At 36.0% G+C, this 5,792-nt stretch overlaps 1 pseudogene; it reads right to left on the bottom strand.

The window, feature by feature from the left end:
* Positions 1-5,120: 5,120 nt before the first annotated feature.
* Positions 5,121-5,278, bottom strand: LOC118901382 (annotated as a pseudogene).
* Between the last annotated feature and the right edge of the window lie 514 nt (positions 5,279-5,792).

Here is a 5,792-nt window from a genome sequence, read left to right on the forward strand (position 1 = left end):
TAAACCATTAGCCAGACTCATCAAGAAAAAAACGGAGAAGACTCAAATCAACAGATTTAGAAATGAAAAAGGAGAAGTAACAACTGACACTGCAGAAATACAAAGGATCATGAGAGATTACTACAAGCAACTATATGCCAATACAATGGACAACCTGGAAGAAATGGACAAATTCTTAGAAAAGCACAACCTTCTGAGACTGAACCAGGAAGAAATAGAAAATATAAACAGACCAATCACAAGCACTGAAATTGAAACTGTGATTTAAAACCTTCCAACAAACAAAAGCCCAGGACCAGATGGCTTCACAGGTGAATTCTATCAAACATTTAGAGAAAAGCTAACACCTATCCTTCTCAAACTCTTACAAAATATAGCAGAGGGAGGAACACTCCCAAACTCATTCTATGAGGCCACCATCACCCTGATACCAAAACCAGACAAAGATGTCACAAAAAAAGAAAACTACAAGCCAATATCACTGATGAACATGGATGCGAAAATCCTCAACAAAATACTAGCAAACATAATCCAACAGCACATTAAAAGGGTCATACACCATGATCAAGTGGGGTTTATCCAAGGAATGCAAGGATTCCTCAACATATGCAAATGAATCAATGTGATAAACCATATTAACAAACTGAAGGAGAAAAACCATATGATCATTTCAATAGATGCAGAAAAAGCTGTCGACAAAATTCAACACCCATTTATGATAAAAGCCCTCCAGAAAGTAGGCATAGAGGGAACTTTCCTCAACATAATAAAGGCCAAATATGACAAACCCACAGGCAATATCACTCTAAATGGTGAAAAACTGAAACCATTTCCACTAAGATCAGGAACAAGACAAGGTTGCCCACTCTCACCGCTATTATTCCACATAGTGTTGGAAGTTTTAGCCACAGCAATCAGAGAAGAAAAAGAAATAAAAGGAATCCAAATCAGAAAAGAAGAAGTAAAGCTGTCACTGTTCGCAGATAACATGATACTATACATAGAGAATCCTAAAGATGCTACCAGAAAGCTACGAGAGCTAATCAATGAATTTGGTAAAGTAGCAGGATACAAAATTAATGCACAGAAATCTCTTGCATTCCTATGCACTAATGATGAAAAATCTGAAAGAGAAATTAAGGAAACACTCCCATTTACCACTGCAACAAAAAGAATAAAATAACTAGGAATAAACCTCCCTAAGGAGACAAAAGATCTGTATGCAGAAAACTATAAGACACGGATGAAAGAAATTAAAGAGGATACAAACAAATGAAGAGATATACCATGTCCTTGGACTGGAAGAATCAACATTGTGAAAATGACTCTACTACCCAAAGCAATCTACAGATTCAATGCAATCCCTATCAAACTACCAATGGCATTTTTCACAGAACTAGAACAAAAAATTGCACAATTTGTATGGAAACACAAAAGACCCTGAATAGCCAAAGCAAACTTGAGAAAGAAAAACAGAGCTGGAGGAATCAGGCTCCTGCACTTCAGACTATACTACAAAGCTACAGTAATCAAGACAGTATGGTACTGGCACAAAAAACAGAAATATAGATCAATGGAACAGGATAGAAAGCCCAGAGATAAACCCACACACATATGGTCACCTCATCTTTGATAAAGGAGGCAAGAATATACAATGGAGAAAAGACAGCCTCTTCAATAAATGGTGCTAGGAAAACTGGACAGGTACATGGAAAAGAATGAAATTAGAACACTGCCTAACACCACACACACACACAAAAACTCAAAATGGATTAAAGACCTAAATGTAAGGCCAGACACTATCAAACTCTTAGAGGAAAACATAGGGAGAACACTCTATGACATACATCACAGCAAGATCCTTTTTGACCCACCTCCTAGAGAAATGGAAATAAAAACAAAAATAATCAAATGGGACCTAATGAAACTTAAATGCTTTTGCACAGCAAAGGAAACCATAAACAAGACGAAAAGACAACCTTCAGAATGGGAGAAAACATTTGCAAATGAAGCAACTGACAAAGGATTAATTTCCGAAATATACAAGCAGCTCATGCAGCTCAATATCAAAAAAACAAACAACCCAATCCAAAAATGGGCAGAAGACCTAAATAGACATTTCTCCAAAGAAGATATACAGATTGCCAACAGACACATGAAAGAATGCTCAACATCACTAATCATTAGAGAAATGCAAATCAAAACTGCAATGAGGTATCACCTCACACTGGTCAGAATGGCCCTCATCAAAAAATCTACAAACAATAAATGCTGGAGAGGGTGTGGAGAAAAGGAAACCCTCTTGCACTGTTGTTGGGAATGTAAATTGATACAGCCCGTATGGAGAACAGTATGGAGGTTCCTTATAAAACTAAAAATAGAACTACCATATGACCCAGCAATCTCACTACTGGGCATATACCCTGGGAAAACCATAATTCAAAAAGAGTCATGTTCCACAATGTTCATTGCAGCTCTGTTTACAACAGCCAGGACACAGAAGCAACCTAAGTGTCCATCGAGAGATGAATGGATAAAGAAGTCGTGCCACATATATATAATGGAATATTACCAGCCATAAAAAGAAACGAAATTGAGTTATTTGTAGTGAGGTGGATGGATCTCGAGTCTGTCATACAGAGTGAAGTAAGTCAGAAAGAGAAAAACAAATACCGTATGCTAACACATATATATGGAATCTGAAAGAAAAAAAAAAAGGTTCTGAAGAACCTAAGGGCAGGAAAGGAATAAAGACACAGATGTAGAGAATGGACTTGAGGACATGGGGAGGGGGTGGGGTGAGATGTGACAGGGTAAGAGAGTGCCATGGACATATATACACTACCAAACGTAAAATAGATAGCTAGTGGGAAGCAGCCACATAGCACAGGGAGATCAGCTTGGTGCTTTGTGACCACCTAGAGGGGTGGGATAGGGATGGTGGGAAGGAGATGGGAGGGAGGAGCCTCCTCTAGGACCTCCCTAGAGGGAGGAGATGTGGGGATATATGTTTATGTATAGCTGATTCACTTTGTTATACATCAGAAACTAACACACCATTGTAAAGCAATTATACTCCAATAAAGATGTTTAAAAAAACTCTTAGAGGAAAACATAGGCAGAACACTTTTTGACATAAATCGCAGCAATGTCTTTTTGGATCCACCTCCTAGAGTAATGAAAATAAAAACAAAAATAAACAAATGGGACCTAATTAAACTCAAAAGCTTTTGCACAGCAAAGGAAACCATAAACAAAACTAAAAAGTCCACAGAATGGGAGAAAATACTGTGAACAAATGATGCAACCCACAAGGGATTAATCTCCAAAATATACAAACGGCTCATGTAGCTCAATATTAAAACAGAAAAAAAAAAACCCAACCCAATCAAAAAATGGGCAGAAGATCTAAATAGACTTCTCCAAAGAAGATATAAATATGGCCAAAAAGCACATGAAAAGATGTTCAACACCGCTAATTATTAGAGAAACGCAAATCAAAACCACAATGAGATATCACCTCACACCTTTCAGAATGGCCATCATCAAAAAGTCTACAAACAATAAATGCTTGAGAGGGTGTGGAGAAAAGGGAACCCTCCTACACTGCTGGTGGGAATGTAAATTTGTACAACCATTACAGAGAAAGGTAGGGAGGTTCCCTAAAAAACTAAAAATAAAACTTTCATATCATCCAGCAATCCCACTCCTGGGCATATATCCAGAGAAAACCATAATTCGAAAAGATACATGCACCGCAAAGTTCATAGGAGCATATTTACAATAGCCAAGACATGCAAGCATATGTCCATCGACAGAGGAATCGATAAAGAAGATGTGGTACATGTATGCAATGGAAGGTTACTCAGCCATAAAAAAGAATGAAATAATACCATTTGCAGCAACATGGATCCAACTAGAGATTATCATACTAAGTGAAGTAAGTCAGACAGAGAAAGACAAATATCATATGATATCACTTATATGTAGAATCTAAAAAAATGAGACAAATTAACTTATTTACAAAACAGAAACAGACTCACAGACTTTGAAAACAAATTTATGGTTACCAAAGGGGAAAGGTGTTGGGGGGAGGGATAAATTAGGAGTTTGGGATTAACATATATTTACTACTATATATAAAATAGATAATCAATAAGGACCTACTATATAGCACAGGGAAGTCTACTCAATATTCTATAATAACCTATATGGAAAAAGAATCAGAAAAAGAATGGACACATGTATGTGTATAAGTGAATCACTCTGCTGTACACCTGAAAATAACACAACATTGTAAATCAACTATACTCCAATATAAAATAAAAAATTAAACAAAAAGTAAAGTAATGCCATTTTAAATAGTAACAAAAAACTACCAAATTTCCAGGAATATATCTAAAAAAAAATCAAGACATCTACAAAGACAACCACAGAACATTACTGAATAAAATTAAAGGAGATCTAATTAATGGAATTGTTGAATTTTCATGTTAGAAGACTTACTATTATAAAAATTTTAATTTTTCCCATGCTGAAATATAGATTCAACTTAGTCCTAATAGAAAAAGTCCTAGCAACATTTTGTGTGTGTCAATGAGGTGATTTTTAAATTTATATGGAAATGAGTGGGACTAGGACAACCAACACAATTAGGAACAAAAAATAATAAAGTTAGAGACCTTGTAATACCAAAAATCAAGACTTATGTCACTGCAATAGGGGAGCAGTATGAAAAAGGCAGAAGCTTAGACAAACTTACCATGGAACAGAATGCAGACTCTAACAGTGTATCTGTCCAAATTTAGTCACTGATTCATATGCTGCAGTGAGAGAAAGAATGGTCTTTTTTAATAAGTGGTACTGGGTCACTGGATATCCATATGGAAAAGAAACAAATCTGGATTCCTCCCTAGCTCACATCACGGTCAAGAATAAATTACAGATAAACTACACATTTTTAGGCTCTGAATGTACAAGGCAAGACAATGAAATTTCTCGAAGATCATATAAGAGTTTATCTTTCTGAACTTGGAGAGGCAGAGATTTCTTAAAGTGCACACAAAAAAATCACTAACCATAAGGCAAAAAAATTGATAAGCTAGCCAATATTAAAATTCACATTTTCTAGTTATCGAAAGGAAAAAAATGCAAGCCATAAAGTAAAAGAAGTTACATGTGATAACAACGTTCAACAAAAGACAATATAGTTTTCAAATAGCAATAATTGTGCCTCGGATAAACCTCATTGGCTATGATACTGCCATTGTGCAAAGCTTGAAAGAAAGTATAAAGAACAAATGGAACAGGATAGAAGGCCCAGAGATAAACCCACACACATATGGTCACCTAATCTATGACAAAGGAGGCAAGGATATACAATGGAGAAAAGACAGCCTCTTCAATAAGTGGTGCTGGGAAAACTGGACAGCTACATGGAAAAGGATGAAATTAGAACACTCCCTAACACCATACACAAAAATAAACTCAAAATGGATTAAAGACCTAAACGTAAAGCCAGACACTATAAAACTCTTAGAGGAAAACATAGGCAGAACACTCTTTGACATCAATCACAGCAAGATCTTTTTGACCCACCTCCTAGAGTAATGAAAATAAAACCAAAAATAAACAAATGGGACCTAATGAAACTTCAAAGCTTTTGCACAGTAAAGAAAACCATAAATGAGCTGAAAAGACAACCCTCAGAATGGGACAAAATATTGTGAACAAATCATGAGACCCACAAGGAATTAATCTCCAAAATATACAAGCAGCTCATGCAGCTCAAT

This window comes from Balaenoptera musculus, chromosome 9, assembly GCF_009873245.2.
Source record: "Balaenoptera musculus isolate JJ_BM4_2016_0621 chromosome 9, mBalMus1.pri.v3, whole genome shotgun sequence".
In the NCBI taxonomy this organism is placed as follows: domain Eukaryota; kingdom Metazoa; phylum Chordata; class Mammalia; order Artiodactyla; family Balaenopteridae; genus Balaenoptera; species Balaenoptera musculus.